Genomic DNA, 15,974 nt, shown 5'->3' on the forward strand with positions numbered 1-15,974 from the left:
CCCCCCCCCCCCCCCCGCCACAACTGGGCAAAAGTATATCATTTAAAAATAGTTGTAGTGCGTGGGTCAGAGAGAATGGTTGCTGGGGATGGGGATGGAGATGAGGCATGCTTTGGGCTCCACAAAATCATCTCTGCTGTTGCTGTCTTTCCTGCTTGCACCTGCAGCTGAGCTGGCTTTACAGTGTGAAGGGGTAGGGATGGTACTAGGGCTGTCCAGTAGAGGGAGAAAGAGGGACGACGGGGCAGGGGGAGGCACGGGGAACTGGGCCCCGTTGAACCTCCACGACCAAGGTTGCCAGGAATGATAGCGGAATAGACATCTTTCCTGCCCATGATCCTGTGATATTCCAGAGCAAGCACGTTACCATTTCCCTTATTATTATTAAGGGTCTCCTGGGAGAAGTGCTGATGGGAAGTTTTATTTTTTATTTAACAAATACTCAGATAGCCTTTATACTGTGACAACCATTGTTTGAGTACTTTAAAAATATTAACTCCTTTAATCTTTGTAACAACCCTATGAGGTAGATCCCATCATGATCTCCATTGTATGGAGGGGAAAACTGAGATACAAGAATGGTCAGGCAACTTGCTCAAGGTCCCAGAGCTTGTATGTGGTAGAACTGGGCTCCAGCCTGTGCAGGCTTGTACCTTTGCCACCACACTCAGCGCTCAGTCTAAAAGTGGCTGTGCCAACCCCGTCTGCTCTTACCTCTCTGGTGGGAGGAATGAAGTGTAAAACAGACAAGAACTTAAATCAAAAATGGAGAAAATTGTAATTTTTTAGAAAGCAACCATCAAGTATTAATAGGTAACTCCTTGTCACTTAAACATTCAAACCTATTAAATACTCCAAATATACCTGGACCATGTTAAAATTTGATCCCCAGGCAGGAAATTCTAGAATTGCTCTGAACATGATCAGAGTGGGAGGAAATAATTTCCTTCTCAGTCTTTTCCTTGTAAAGTTTCTGGTGAGCTATTCTGTCGTCATCAGTCTAGCTGAGCTGCTTACTCCTGGGTGCTCAGGGAGAAGGATACAGCCGCAGGGATGCCATTGCACATTCCAGCCTGGGTCTCCCTGAGGCTGTAGTCGGGAGTCCCATACCGAGGGTTGGTTCTTCTCAGCTGGTGGAAGCCTGCTGAATTCATGGAGGTGGCTGAGAGGCTTCTGCTGGCTGCAAGCCCCAGAGAATATTTTATTTCCATAGAATAAGCAGGAAAGGAAAATGAGGGTAGAGAGCTCCCTGTTGGATCTGAGAGGTGGAGACTTTTGGCCTTCCCAAGAGCTAGTCTTTCCTGCAACCTTTTGGGGGTGGCTGATACACAGGTGGAAGGGATGCCTGGAGCTAGAACTGCTCTTTGGGCCCTAACATCCTCAGGGCCTGAATGCTCGGTCTCCCCTTTGGGCTTATGCCATCAAACCCCTGCAAATCTCATGTGCACTTGCTCTCCTTCCAGCCTATGCCAGAACACAGGGGTCTGGAGTAGGTGCACAGATTTCAGAATGGGGGGAGTTCTGCTCCCTGGGACTCACTGCTGGCCCTGTGTCCTCTAACTGGGCTGCAGGGACAAATCCTTCTGTGCAAATCCTCTTCTTGAAGATGCCAGGCCCCTCTGTGCTACTGTCTGCACTGCACGGTGCATGTCTAATAATACTAATTAATAAGCAGTCACTTATTAATAACACTGGAAACATCATCACGTAGGTGACAGAAAGTCAAATAAATTCCAGCAGGCCAGCAATGCAGCATGGCTCTTGGGGGAAGATAGGAAAGAAGAGTGTAAGGGATACTTGCAAGGAGCGTTGGGCAAACTGCTTAGAGCCAAGAGCATTTGAAGTTGAATTTGACATCTGCTCAGGAGCAGGGCATGTGGGGACCTGAGAACTTATCTTGATGGATGTGCTGGCCAGGGATTAGCAGAACTGTTCAATGTCATGTCCAATTTCTAGTGATTTGGTCTTGGCTTGAGAAACCTTTGATATTCCCAGGATTGATTGGGGTAGAGTCGTGGGAACTCAGAAAGAAAGGATAGTATGTACACCCATTTAATGGATGAAGAAACCGAGGCCATTGACCATTATCATTATCTTCCAAATATTATTGAAAGAATTGGTAAGTAAAAGAAGGAAGCTATCTAATGAAGGTTAAAAATTCCCAGCCAAAGCAAATTCCTGAAATTCATATGCAAGAATTATTAGAGTGACAGCAATGTATATGTTAAGTCTGTTCATCTGTAACCCCAATTTTATGGGCACGGTCTTATGTAGAAATATGCAATTGCATGTATTTCAATAAATAACATAAAGGCAACTTGCTGTGGAAAACTAAATGAGATAATGCATTAGTGCATGCCAAGTGCTTACTTTTGTACCTGGCAGGGGGTAATCATGCTAATGATCGGGGCTGATAGTTGGTATGCCCTGGTAGGGTCAAACCTGTTGCTTACAGCCAGCTTCCAGTCTGATTGGTTGCTACCTGTAACATCTCAGATATTAAATATTTAAAATTCCACCCTGGGGGTGCCTGGGTGGCTTAGCTGGTTAAGTGTCTGACTTCGGTTCAGGTTATGATCTCACAGTTCGTGAGTTCGAGTACTGCATCAGGCTCTCTGCTGTTAGCACAGAGTCTGCTTCAGATCCTCTGTCTTCCTCTCTGTCCCGTTCCCCTCAAAAATAAACATTAAAAAAATTCTGAAAAAAATAAAATTTCACTCTGATAATGATAACTGGTTCTCTTTGTTGTGGACTTTCAATTATAGATGCTCTTGATGTAATCATCACAGGAAGTGTTTGAAGATGGTATCATTCCCATTTTACAGATGAGAAAACTGAGGCTTGAAATGTTATTAACTTGGCTGTGGTCTCATAGCCAGCAAATGAGCTAGCATTTGAACTCAGATGTCCTGTAGGCAGAGCCTTGGGATCTTAACCACAATGCTACCAAGTAGAGGGCCAGCAGGGTGACTTGTGCTGATGGTTATTATTACTGTCATTAACATCTTTGTATTAACTTGACTTTTTTTCCCAGAATGTCATAGACAACTTGTTCTTTTGATTGGCGATGACATTATTCCTTGCTCCATCCTGAAAGTGCCAGTCCGGCACATTTGAGAAAAGCCGAAACAGCTTCTGTCCCATTTTGCTCTCACTTTGAACTAAGTGAAGGCAGTAGCCACACAGCCGGGGGAGAGGAATATAGGCTTCTTTCCCACAAGGGAACCTTCTGACCTAATGACCTTTGACTGTGGCCTTACGACTATCAGTGAGAGGTGTGAGTGGTGAAAGACCAGATTGTCCGAGGGCTGTGGTGGCCGCCATTGATTCTTCCCTTTAGAGAAAAATCAGTACCACAGCTGACATGACACCATCACTGAGGCAAACACCTGCTATTGCTTTATGCTTGTGGTTGCATTCCATGTCTGCAAGGAGACCTGTCTTCTTGTCTTTGATGTTGTCTTTCTCTGCTCTTTTGTATATATCCACCCTCATAAATCTGGAGCTGAGGGAATGCTAGATCACTGAGAACAAGCAGAGTGTGGTTAGCTAAAATGCTATGGAGGAATGAATAAAATGAGCCCAGAGATTTCATGATAAAAGGCAGACTAAAAGAATACACCAGAGTAATTGAAAGATAAATAACACTTAAGCCCAAGAACCCACTAAGTGGAATAAAATGATAATAATAAATATATTCAAAGTACACAAGGTTAGAAAGCAAAAGGGTTAAAAACAAGTAAACGAGAGTAAGTACAGTGATAACAAGTAAGTTAAAATATTAAAAGTGAAATGATGAAATAAGAGAATGCTAACTATAGGGGGCAGTCCGAAGTTAATAATCCCAGGCAGGGGCAAAGGCAGACCATTGGGTCGAAGTAGCAGATACCTGTTTAGCGCTTTTGTGGGGCAGGTGTTCTGTGTGTTATTTTATCACTAATTCTCGTGGAAATTCTATGAAGTAAGTGCAGGTGTCCTCTCCATTTTGTAGGTAAGGATGCTAACACTTGGAAAGGGCAAAGCAAACTATTCAAGTCACATGGAACATCGTTGGCCCAGTTGGAATTGGAATCCAGGTATGCGTCCTAACTTCTAAGTTACCCTGCAGACATGCGGTGGACTTCCCTAGGGGATGTTCTTCCAAGGCCAGTGTTTGCTGAAGGAGTCTGGTGGGAACTGACATCTCAGGGCAGTGAGCCCTCAGGCTTTCCCTTTGGGCTAATGCCCTCATGTCCCCCTGATGTCCCTTAAGTCTCTTCCTGTTGCTCCCAAAAGTGTGTGTGCAGCTCTTTCCAACATCCTGATGGATCGTGGTGGTTTCTTTACATGGTTCTTCCCTCCAGAGCTCCATACAGCTTGCCGAACCCCATGCACTGTATTCTTTGAATTTCCCTTCTGGGTTCCAAGAACAAATAAGGTACATGGGCTTCAAGGAAGGCCAGGTAAGGAAGATACAGATCAGCTGGCCAGGGCAGTTTAGGTCTGGCATGAACTGGCAGAAGGTGAAGTGTCACGCATGAAATTAATCCATTAAGACATGTTTGTATTCCTATTAGGTGCTGAATACCATAGAGGTGTTGAAGATTGGGGACCCAAAGAAACACAAAAAAATGAGACTATGATCTGAAAGGTAAAGCAGACTGAAGAGTAGACTAGGCATGCTGGTGTCACATGTGTCTATTCCTGCCCAGCCTAAATGACACTTTAGCCCACCGAGCTTGCTATAACATCAACATTTATCACTTGCATCTTGATAATCTCATACAGCCTCCTTTACGTTGCTTTCGTGACTGCTGTTTTTCCCTTTATAGAAACACATGGCCATCTTCTACCAATGCATAGGGGACTCCTTGGCGCAGGGAACTCGTCTCACTCATTTTGTTTCGGGTTAGCATGTTTCCTGGTACACATGCTGTCAAAGTTTGTAGGTTTGGGCAAGTGCTAGGGTGGCTGGAATGTTCAGTACGTCCAGTAAAGAACAGAAATATAAGAACTACCCTCCATAGAAGGGAGGCAATGTAGCGCTGTGGCTGAGTAGGCAGGCTCTGGAGTCAGACCCAAGTTCAAATTCATTCTGGTTATTTCTGGCTATGCCACCTTGGAGAGCCTCTCTAAAGCTTCGATTTCCTCAACTGTAAGATGGACAACTGTCAAATAGCACCGGTCTCCATGGATTGAATGAGATGACCCATGTGCTTGCATGTGTAAGTGCTCAACAGTTGTTAGTGGCGATACCTGCCATTGGCACTGGCTAGATGAGGGACATGCCATGTAGCCCTTCAGAAAAGGAAGGCTGGAGAAGAAAGGGGGTGGGGCTGTTTTCCCACTGTGAGGCACCAGGGCCTGATGCTGAACAAAACCTTGTGTTTGGTGCCACCGACTGTCATCTCTTGTTTAGTCTTGAATGGGGAAGTGTTTCCACAGACATAGACTAGTTCAGCAAAACTGGCAATGGATTTTGAAGGGTTTGGGGGTGCAGTAGAAATACCTAGGCCCTGAGCTCAGGGTGTGAGCCACAGATGGGAGCCATCCCCCTGACCCACCACAATGCTAGACCCTTGCCTCTGTCTTTGTTAGCTCACAGCCCCTGTGCATAGGGTTGGCTATGCCTCCATCTGTCTTTGTAACTAGCAGCCCTTGGAGGGGAAGCCCAGTTTGTCACCTTCATTTCTATGTCCCCAGCCCTCATCCTATACGCTGTGCCTCTTCCTAAGCAGGCATCCAAAGTGCTTGTTGAAGGAATGGCTTTGTGTCCTAGTTACAGCCCTAGCCTCCATCTGATGCTCAAGGATTGCCCTGGTTTTGCAAGGAGTGGCTACTTGGGGAAACTGAGGCATGCTTTTAGGTCAGGGTCCTTTCCACTCCCTGTCTGCAATGAGACACATGCATCTTCAGCAGTTGGGAAGTGGCTTAGTCTACTGAACCTATAAATGAAGATTTTGTCTTTATTTTCATTCCTGCTTTGGTTCTGGCAAAGAACCTTCCTCAGGCTGGGGTAGGGGGAGAACTGAGCTCCTGACACTGCCTCTTAGTCTTAGGGGGCTGCACAGTGCCCCTCCCTGATGATATCTTCTCAGCTGTTTGCAAAACAGTCAGGGAGGAGGTGAAGCCCTGAGCCAGGCAGCTTGGCTGTCTCTTTAAATGCCGGGGTCTGTGTGGGAGAGGGAGGGGCCGGCTCTGGAGTGCGTGAAATTCCTGGGCTCCCCGGCAGTCTCAGGCTCCGAGCTCAGCCCTACACATCTCCTCTTGCATGCAACTCCCTGAGAGGGAGAGGCGAGCGTGTCCTCCCCTCTCTCGCAGCCGCCAGCATCTTGAGCCACCGCGGACCTGCTTTTCACACCTCCGACACCCCCCTCCCTTCTTCCCCGCCACTCCCTCCCAGAGAGAGAGAAAAGGAGAAGGAGAGAGAAATATTCTGGAATTTGAACCTTTCCAAAGAGGAAACATACCCAGCAAACTCAGTTGATTAAACATCAAACAAACAAACAGATCCCAAATCTTCTGTTCAACTGGAAAGGTAAGGTTTTGGGGGAAAGGCAGGCAGGCAGGATGTGAAACAACTCAAGGTTCTTGTTCGTTCTGGGAAGAGGTTGCTCCTGAGAGGGTAGAAGTTTTCAGTTGGGAGCCACCAACCTAGATTTTCTTTCTTTTTTTTTTTTTTGGATGCTGGATCAGAGAGTCTCAGCTGACCACGGGAATGGCTTTTCAACTGCCTTTCTTTTCCTTCACTTGCTCCTGGAAGTTGAGTTCTTTTGCTCCAGATGTTGGAAAAGTCAGAGAATGTTTTAGATTTTTTAAAATCTTTTTTTCTTCTAAGTCTTTCTCCTACTTGCTTGGATTTTTAGTCTGAAATGATGTGTGCTTGTCGCTTCATTTTGGGCAGATAGTTTTTTGGCATTTTGTAGTTACTTTCCCCCTAATTATTATTTTTTTGGGGGGGGGCTGGTTCAAATGAGAAGGAGAAGAGACACTCTGAGGATCATAAGACAAAATTGAATTGAGACAGGGATTTCCCTAGCTGTTGAGGAATTGAGAGGGGTGTGTGTGTGTGTGTGTGTGTGTGTGTGTGTGTGTGTGTGAGAAAGAGAGAGAGAGAGAGAGAAATAGATTTTTTTTGGAAGGGGTGTGAGGATGTGGTTCTTGAGTCTCAAGATTCAGGTTGGACTCCCGCTATCTTGTTGTGAAGGTGGGCATAATCAGAGGTGAAAAGGGAGTATGTATGTGTGTGTGTGTGTGTATGTGTGTGTGTGTGCGCGTGTATGCTCCTGTTTGGATCCGTTACAAGGGAATCTTCCTTCTCTGCCTTCCATTTGTTTATATTAATGATTTAGTAGCAGGCTTGCCTGAAAACTTCCACTCTGTGTAAGCACTGTGGGTTTTGCAAGCTCTCAGTGACCTTAAAGGCTGGTTCGATGTCTTTTTTTTCAAGGTATTGTGTTGTACCCAGAGTTTTGGCTCTTTCACTCTCTCTTTTTTAACCATGAAACTTAACTGCTTTAGAAACATCATCCTGATGACAAGGGAAAAATAATCTGTCCTCCCCCCACCCCCCATCCCTTCCTAGGCCAGTGATGTAATACCAACCTATGGGCTCGGCTGCTTTGCAGGTGACTTACCCTGTGATTACTTGTTAAAAAAAATAAATTTCTTCCTCCCTCCATTAAATGCCTCCTCTTTTGATCTTGATATAGAAATATCATCATGCAGTGAGACAACTGTATTTTTGCTAACTCTTACAGGGGTTTAGGTAAGGTAGGATTTCTTTCCCTTGATCACTGATTTTTAATTTTTTTTTTTAATGCAAAGGTCAGAGATCATTAATAGCTAGGCTAGGATGGAGCAAGACACAGTCAGACCACCTAGGAAAAGTGGGAGAGCTGGGGCCGTCCTCTCCCCGCTTCCTCCGGTCATTCCCGCTTGGGGAGATAGTTTCCTTTTACTAGACCAATCCACCTCAACATTCCTAATTCTTTCTCTGCCCTGGGTCCTATGGATGGCCCTGGGAGCATGAGGGTCACTCCTCATCACACCTGGAGGACAGTGTAGTTTCAGGGGTCAGATGACCGTTTGCCTTTGTGATGAAGGTTCCAATGGAAATTTGAACTCCCAGCGCACTGGGTGACTCTGTGCTCGGGATAGTCTATCTGGGGGCACCTGGAGGTTAGGTCTGGCGAACCTGAAGAACTAGCCCTCTATGAATTTGCCATTCTGGGGTAGAGTCTCCTTTCATCGTTCAAGGGCTTCTGCATCGCCTTTCGAGTTAAAATGGTCCCGCTGGTTATGATGGGCAAGTTTACCTAAGGGCTACTGGGTACGTGGCGGAGGGTTGGAGGGGGGGAGAGACATAGCAAGGCTGGTATTTTTTTTAATCTTCTAGCTTAATCTGCCTAAGTGATATTGGGGCAAACGATATTTCAGATGGGTGCTGGTTGTGCAGAGATATTCCTATTGTTTGATTTTTTTTTTTTTTTTGGTTGGGGAGTGGAGAGCAAGGGCTCTTGGCCCATTTTCTGCAGCCTGGGGTTCATCCTGTGAGCCAGTCTTCCTTCTGGAAGAGGGGGAAAAGGCTGGATGCTGGAAGTTCGTTATTAAAGTGAGCAACAGGGCTGGGTTAATTTTTTTTTTTTTGAACAACCGGACTGTGCGAATGCCCTTTTCTGGAGCTTTCCGGCCCTTTCTAGTGAAATAATGATATAAAAAAATTGTTTCTTAAGATGAGGGGGCCAGAAATCAAAGGGATTCTAGATTTTGAGAGACAACTACTTCTTTGCTTCTCTGGTAGCTCCCTGTTATTAATTATTGGGGGTTTGACGGGGTCTGGCCTCCTTTTTTGTTAATTTCTTTTTAATGCTGCGTTTCTACTGAATATGTTGATGATTTGGTTCTTATATAAGGGAAAGAATGTATTGAGGTGGATTGATGCTTGGGGTTTTGAGATCGGCTACTGAGATTGGGTGGCGGTTGGTGTGTTTGTCGATATGCATGGTAGGAAGGTCTTTTCTTTTGGGTGGTGGGGGACAAGGGGATGGTTGGAAAATGGTAGATGAGAAGCTACAGCGAGTGGGGATATGAGGGGAGATGGAGATGGGGTCGGAAGTCACCGGTTTGCAGAATTTCTGTTCTGCATCCCCCTTTCTTTCGCTCCTTGGGAAAAAAAATCCATTATCTCTAAAAACACATTATTCTTCAATTGGCCTTTTAGAGAGAAAAAGAGAGGGAGGGGAGGGGTTAATTTGGTAAGGGGGCTTGGTTGTAATTAGCCCACTGCTGCAAAACCGAGATAGAGAAATCCACCGGCACCAGCTTTGGGGGCACAGAGAGGCAGCGGGAGATGGGGGACAGGTTGTCAGTCTTAGATGAACAGTGGAGCGGTGGGGTTGGCGTTTGGGTATTGTGTGTGTGTCTCGGGCGCTCGTGTAGTTTTTTCCACCCCACCACCAATTACCCCCTTTATCCTCCCCCAATTTTGCCATGCTCTTCTTGCCTTCTATTGCCACACGCGGCTCTCCCCTACCCATACGCCCCCTCCCCCTTTCCTCTAGCCCTTTCCATCTCGATGAGAAAATTCTGATTCTGATGGCTCTGCGGCTCTTTTTTCTTTTCTTTTCTTTCCTTTTTTTTTTTTTTTTTTTGCAACACAACAGTGGTGCGATGGCCTTTCCTACATGCCACACGGATGCAGCCTTCTGATAGGAGGGCTAAGTCGGCACATCTACACACGCACTTGCACACGCTCTTGCACACACACTCACACACACGGACACAGGCGACCAAGGGCTGGATTTCATTTGGTTTCATTCCCCTCTGTGGCTCTCCCCACCCCTACCTCCACCATGGCTCCTTTCCACCCATCTTCATACGGGCAATGCAGTAACGTTATCCACGTCTCTTCCCCACACTGCTCTCTTCTTTCTCCTCGCCATTATTCTTTCCCGAAAGCTGTGGTGTGTCGCAGTTCATGGGATTAGCATGTTGGAGAGTCTTTGGGGGAGGGCGCCTCTTGAAAAGGGGAGTGGAGTGGGGGTAGATGACATTAATGATTTTTTTTTTTTTTTGGCCAAATAAGCACCCAGTGATAATGATCCAATTTAACCATCCGTGTAATATGCGTTTGCGGCACATTGGAGGAAGGTTACTGGGAAATCAGAGTCTGGACTGGGTTACCTCTGGGGAGGTTTGCTGCTTGGACAGTAGAGAGAGACACCACCCCCACACCCACACATATGTATGCTCTCTTACACACGCCAACACACGCAGCTCTGCTCAGTGGGCTGTGTCAAGCCAGAGGGCACTGCAGAACGTCCCAGAGTTGTCGTTGTTCGTTGCGAGCACGGAGTGATGTCTTTGTCCTACCCGGCTCTCTCTCTGATGTCCGATGTCGTCTGGTCTTGAAATTCTTCGTGGCCTTTGTGTTGCCCTTCGGGTGGGGGCTGGGGGGATGTTTGTGTTTTGTCAGACACCAGTGTGCGTCCAGTTGGACCACATGGGAGTGTCGACACCATGTGTGCGGGTCACGCAGGAGGCTGACTGCCTGTTTGTGCCGCCGGAGTGTGACTGTTGGCCATGGCTGTGCGCGGGGCTCTGGAGACGTGTGGGGGTGCCAGCCCTGGGAAGCTGACTTCCCCTTGGGGAGGGGAGGGCAAAAAGCGAGGGTGTTCAGTGGGAGACAGAGGGCAATGGAGTGTTCAGGATAGCTGAGAAGGGGGTGGAGGGGGAGAAACCTCTCGGGTCTCCAGTGGAAGCGTCGCGTGAGGTCCCCACGTCCCCAAACCAGCCTGTGGGCGGGGGGGGGGGGTGCTCGTGGATGACTGGTGGGCGGATGCAGACTGAAGGCAGAGAGGTGGGCGAAATTGAGGGTTTCCCCACCACCTCCGGAGCCCCAGGGAGAAGGGCCCTGCCCTCCCAGCACCAGCCACCCTTGGGAGGCTCGGCCTTGGTTGAGGCTGCAGCCCCCAGGAGCTGAGATCTCCCTGGGCCAGGAAAACAGCCGAGCCCCCAGTGCTCGGGGCTCCAGCTGCCTTAACTATCAGACGCCATTTTCTGTCTCCTTTGGCTAAAGGTGTGCCCTTCTTTATGCAATTATAAATGAAATTGGTAAACATTTTGCCTGAAAGAAAAAAAAAAACCTCCCCAGAGCAAAATGCTGATTGTCCTCCATTTCTGACATCCCTCTCCCTTCCCGGGGCTGACCTTGAAGAGTTAGGGAGAAAGGGTTACGTCATTGCCAGAGAAAGGGGAGAAATAGCGAGTAGGATGCCTCTGGGGCAAATTTTTGTGCCAGACACAGATTAGAGAATGCTCTTTGGATCCCCCCTTTCTTCTTACCTCTTTATGACCCTTGTGTGTGGATGGGGGACTTGCAAAAAGTGGAAGTGCCTCTTCCAGAGCTTGCCTCCTAGAAACGTACCTGCCTAGTACCTTAGTCCCGGCAGTGATCAGGCCAGGTCTCCCCCAAGCATGCACCTGCAGGGGGAAATGGCTGAGGCGCAGCTCTGACCCTTGAGGGCCAGCCCTGGCTGCTCTGCAGTGACTAAGTGAGGCCGTGCAGCTGGGCCAGCCACAGGTGGCAGTACGGGGCTCAGCAGGGGCTATGTGCAGGGCCTGCTCCCAGTCTCTTCCTCCAGGTCTGTGCTCAAATGATGCCTGCTCAGAGAGCACTATACTGACTGGCTTTCTAAAATAACCCCCTGACCCCACCTCCAGCCACTTTCCAGCCTGTTACCCTGCCTTTAATTCAAATTTGCTAATCGCTACCTAGTACTGTATTATATACTGAAGTGTTAAGGTGATCTCATCTCCTCTAGAATGCAAGCTCCAGGAGCTCAAGGGCTTTGTTTCTGTTCATTGCAGTGTTCCCAGCACCTAGGACACTTCCTGCCACGTAGTAGGTGCTCAACAAATATTTGTTGATTGGAGGAAAGAACCATATGGGTTTGGTATTTGGGTTCTCTTTTCTTCTCTAGCAGTTTGGACCTGTCTTCTGGGAAGGCTGAACTTGGCCTCTGGCTGTCTTATCCCTCCCTGCAAGTCCCAGATCTGCTGGAGGGATTGGAAAGTATGAAACTTTCTAATTGAGAAAGGTCTCCATGCCTGACTCACAGTGACTCTGCCTCCTTCATCATCCCTGTAATATTAGCCATCATCATCATAGTGGTAGTGGTAATAGTATTGGTATGGCTGCCATTTTTGAGGACCTTGATATGTACCAAGTTCTGCACCAAGATGGGTTGTTTTGTAAACATTCAGTATCTCATTTTATTCTCCAGACTGCTCAATGCAGTATGTTCTTATTACCTGCCTTGGACAAAGGAGGAGGAGACCAAGGCTTAGACTTACACAAAGTAATGTAGGAACCTGTCAGTTCAAGGACTTGAACTCTTAGAGCCCAGTTCATAACCCTTACATTATACTGTTAGAGGTAAAAGGGAGTTGAGCGATCATCTCACCCGGTGCCCTCAAATACAGACGAGAAAACTGAGGTTTCCAGAGATTAAGTGGTTTGTCCAAAGACACTTGATCCAGAGACAAAGCTGGAGTCCAGGTTTCCTGGCTGTCCAGGTATTACTCTTTTCACACCATCATGCTGCCTTGTGAGTGTGCACCCCTTCTCAAAGGATAATGTGTTAGTGGCAGCCTCAGGGCCCCTCTTAGTTCTCCTCCTTCCTCTGTCAGAGGAGTGGGTCTCTCCTCACCAGGTGAGATGAGTGGGAGTAGGTGTGTCTTTAAAGAGGGCAGACTTGATTCTTACAGAGTAGAGAGAGATTGGAGGAAGACTGCTGGCCTATACTCCAAGGTTACTGGAGTCTCTGAGAGCTAGTCAAGGTCATCCTCTGAATGTACTGGAGGAAGAGACTGCAGTGGCATGCTCTAGGTTCTCAGTCCCATGTAGCCCTACCCATTAAGGTTACTCTCATATACAGCTGGGGCTCCATTCAGAAGTCCGAGCAGCTGGTGACTGGATCTTGTTGACCTGGGAGCTTGAATACTTCTCCTAGACTGGCTTAGCCCTTGTTTCTCAAAAAAAGGGAGGCATGGGGTCAGACATTAGCCTTGATGTGTTTCATTTCTATGTCCAGTGGCTGGCTGGGGAGCATGATGTCATGAAATGTGGGTGAAGGGCCCCTACCAAATCCCTCTGCTTCACCCCTAGGAACTGACCGTGACTTGGGGAGGGGTTAGACCTCCTAGCCCTGTGTGTGTGTGTGTGTGTGTGTGTGTGTGTGTGTGTGTGTGTGTGTGTTGTGTTTATGTGTGGGTGTGTTTTGGGGGTCAGGGTGCTGGGGGAAAGGAGGCCAGAGTAAAGTGGATTCTGAGAACCAGGGAAGACTTACCTCGTGCCTGGATCTTGAGATAGGGCATGAAGCTGTTTCTGTGTGACCTTGAGATGGGGTGACCAGATGCCCTGGTTTGCAGAGACAGTTCTTGTCTAGGCCTTTGTCCTAGTGTATAATTATTAACTTTCAAAAGTGTCCTGGTTTGGATGATAAAATATATAGTCATCTTTCTTTGAGATGACATCACCCACTTTCTGTTAATGGGTAGAGAGAGGAAAGGGGAATACAAGAGACGGAAATCCAATTTTAGGACGAAGGTGACTGGGAGTAGAGCCTTTCCCCAGAGATATTTCCACTTATCCCACATTTGTAAAGAATGAAGACCTGAATCTTTTGATGAGTTTTTCTATAAACATCGCCACTACTACTAACCTCGCTACTCTTACTACACTAGCCAACATTTGAGTCCTGTTTTGTGCCAGATACTATGCTAAGCCCCTGACATGCATTATCTCCCTTAATCTTGCCAAACCCTATGAGGTGGGTGCTATTATTATCATTTCTGTATTACGCCCCCTTCCCCAAGGCCTAAAGAGGTTAAATAACATGTCCAAGGTACTGTGGGTAGAAATGGCAAGGTCATGATTTGAATCCAGTGGGCCTGGCTCGGATGCCTCTGGTCTTCACTACTGTGTCATACCACCTCTGTGGGCCTGTCCTCCAGTTCCCCAAGTCTGGGAACCTGATTCTGAGAACTGACCCACTTGCTGGGCAGTCTGACTGACAACTCTGGGACATGCTGAAGATATTAGTGCCAGTCAGTTGCTGCCACTTTAGGCTTAGGGGGAGGACACTGCTGGCCTTGTAGTGGCACTGCTGGTTGTCTCTGTGATGGCACTTGGAAACTGTGTTCCCCACGGTGTCTGTTACCTTCTTCCTCACTTCAGGCATCTTGTCAGAGGGAGGAGTTTAGGTTGTTTGGGTTGGTGGTGAGTTGGCAGAAGGCAGAGAACCTGCAATGTATTTCTCTCTGCTCCATGGCCCTGATCCTTGATGGGCTCACACTCCCCAAGGCCCCCACAGTAGGGCCTGGCCCTTAGTGGGAGAGTCGGGCGAGTGGACTGTCATCTAGCACCTGCTGTAAGCGAAGCGTGGTGTTCTGCCATATTGCCTTTAGATAGGTAGTGTTCTCATTTGTCTGACAAGGAAACCAACGGGGTTAAATAGCTTGTCTAAGATCGGACAGTGAGAAAGAAGTAACAGACCTTGAGTCTGACTCTAGAATTCATGCCGTTTCCAAGAACTTGCACTGTTCCCCCTCCTGAACCCTGGAGGAGAGGGGGCAGGAGTTGGAACATCTAAAATGGGGACTAGAGGAGGGGAGGTCTTCAGATCAGCTCTTGAGGCTGAGGGCTGGAGGGGGTATCCGGGGCTCATCATCCTGGTCAGGCAGGGCAAGACTGCTCCTGAACCCTCAGTTGGATGAATGCTGGTTCTAGTTTGGAGAGGAGGGGGAAGGTAAGGCTCATCCACAGCTTCATAGGTGGAGTCAAGGGGCGTCCAGAAGAAGGTGCCTCTTTCCCTCAGGGAATAGTGATACATGTACTGACACCAAATCCCACCTCCTGCCTCCTGTGTCGACATCATCAGGTCAAGGGTCAGAAGGGATGGGTGGTCTCTCTGCCTACAGGCAGGGAGGGGGATACACAGAGGGAGGAATCTGGGATTCCCCATGCTGGAGGGCTCCACGGGGAAAGGAAGAACTTTTTCTTGATTGAGAGGCAGGGGAGAGAAGAATATTTTTTCTGACTGAGGGGATGGTCTGAGGCCCCCAAGCTGAGCTGCATTAGCTTCATTGCAGTCCCATTGAAGACTGTGTTTATTTTTCCAATAATGTGTTAATTAAACATCGATTTCCGGGTGGAGGAAAGGGAATTGGATTGCTAGAGCTAAATGGAGTGAGGAGGATGGGGAGCTGGCAAGAGGGGCCCCAAGCTGGAGTCAGCATTCTGCACATTGCCCCAGGGGGGTAGAGGGGAGCTGGGGCTGCCTCTTCCCTGGGCTCTAAATTTGGAATTGCCATCTCCCCATGAGCCTTCAGGAGGCATCTTTTCTACCCACTGGCTGCCAGAGCAGACGGAGAATGTTCTTTGCCGAACCTCAATTCAAGGAGGAGAAATGATTATTCCTCACCTTCCCCAGCATCTTTGCATTGTGGAGCTACCCTGTGCCAGGCTTCATGTTGGGATCCTTCAGCAAACTTGGTGCTAGTACTTTTATACCCCCACTTTGGTGATGAGGAAACTGAGACTCGGAGAAGTGAAGTAGCAAGTTCAAGAGCAAAGAGCTGGCAAAGCCTGGCAAGAAAGGGAGCCCTGGAGGAGTAGAAAGTATCAGGTTGGCAGAACAGCTGTCAAGGACCCAAGCTCCTGCGAAGGAAAAAAAAAAAAAAAAGAAAAGAATGCAGCATCTAATAGGCAATAAACAGAACCATTTGATATTTGATCTCTGGCCAAGATTGATTGAGCTTTTACCATGTGCCAGGAGGTGCATTAAGTGCCTCGCGTGTAGCTTGTGAGGATGTAGTGGCTAAGTGTCAGGGAGTGCTATTCCCATTTTAAAGATGAGGAGAGTGGGGCTTGGAGAGCTTAACTTGCCTGAGGTCGCAGAGTTGGCGGATGGAGCTGAGGTAAAAACGGA

At 47.8% G+C, this 15,974-nt stretch overlaps 1 protein-coding gene across 7 annotated transcripts in view; it reads left to right on the plus strand.

Annotated features, from left to right (window-relative positions):
• Positions 1–15,974, plus strand: part of NRXN3 (neurexin 3) — a 1,671,444-nt gene that overhangs the window by 92,427 nt on the left and 1,563,043 nt on the right. For 6 of the 7 annotated variants that reach the window (XM_045060712.1, XM_045060711.1, XM_045060707.1 and 3 more), the window contains exons 3-4: positions 3,992–4,076; positions 4,557–4,630. The gene's annotated coding sequence lies outside the window, so the exon portion shown is untranslated. Of the gene's footprint in view, positions 1–3,991; positions 4,077–4,556; positions 4,631–6,182; positions 6,518–15,974 lie in introns of those variants that run through there. The other variant, XM_019833384.3, reaches the window with a different exon arrangement.

The sequence above is a fragment of the Felis catus genome, chromosome B3 (assembly GCF_018350175.1).
Source record: "Felis catus isolate Fca126 chromosome B3, F.catus_Fca126_mat1.0, whole genome shotgun sequence".
Classification (NCBI taxonomy): Eukaryota; Metazoa; Chordata; class Mammalia; order Carnivora; family Felidae; genus Felis; species Felis catus.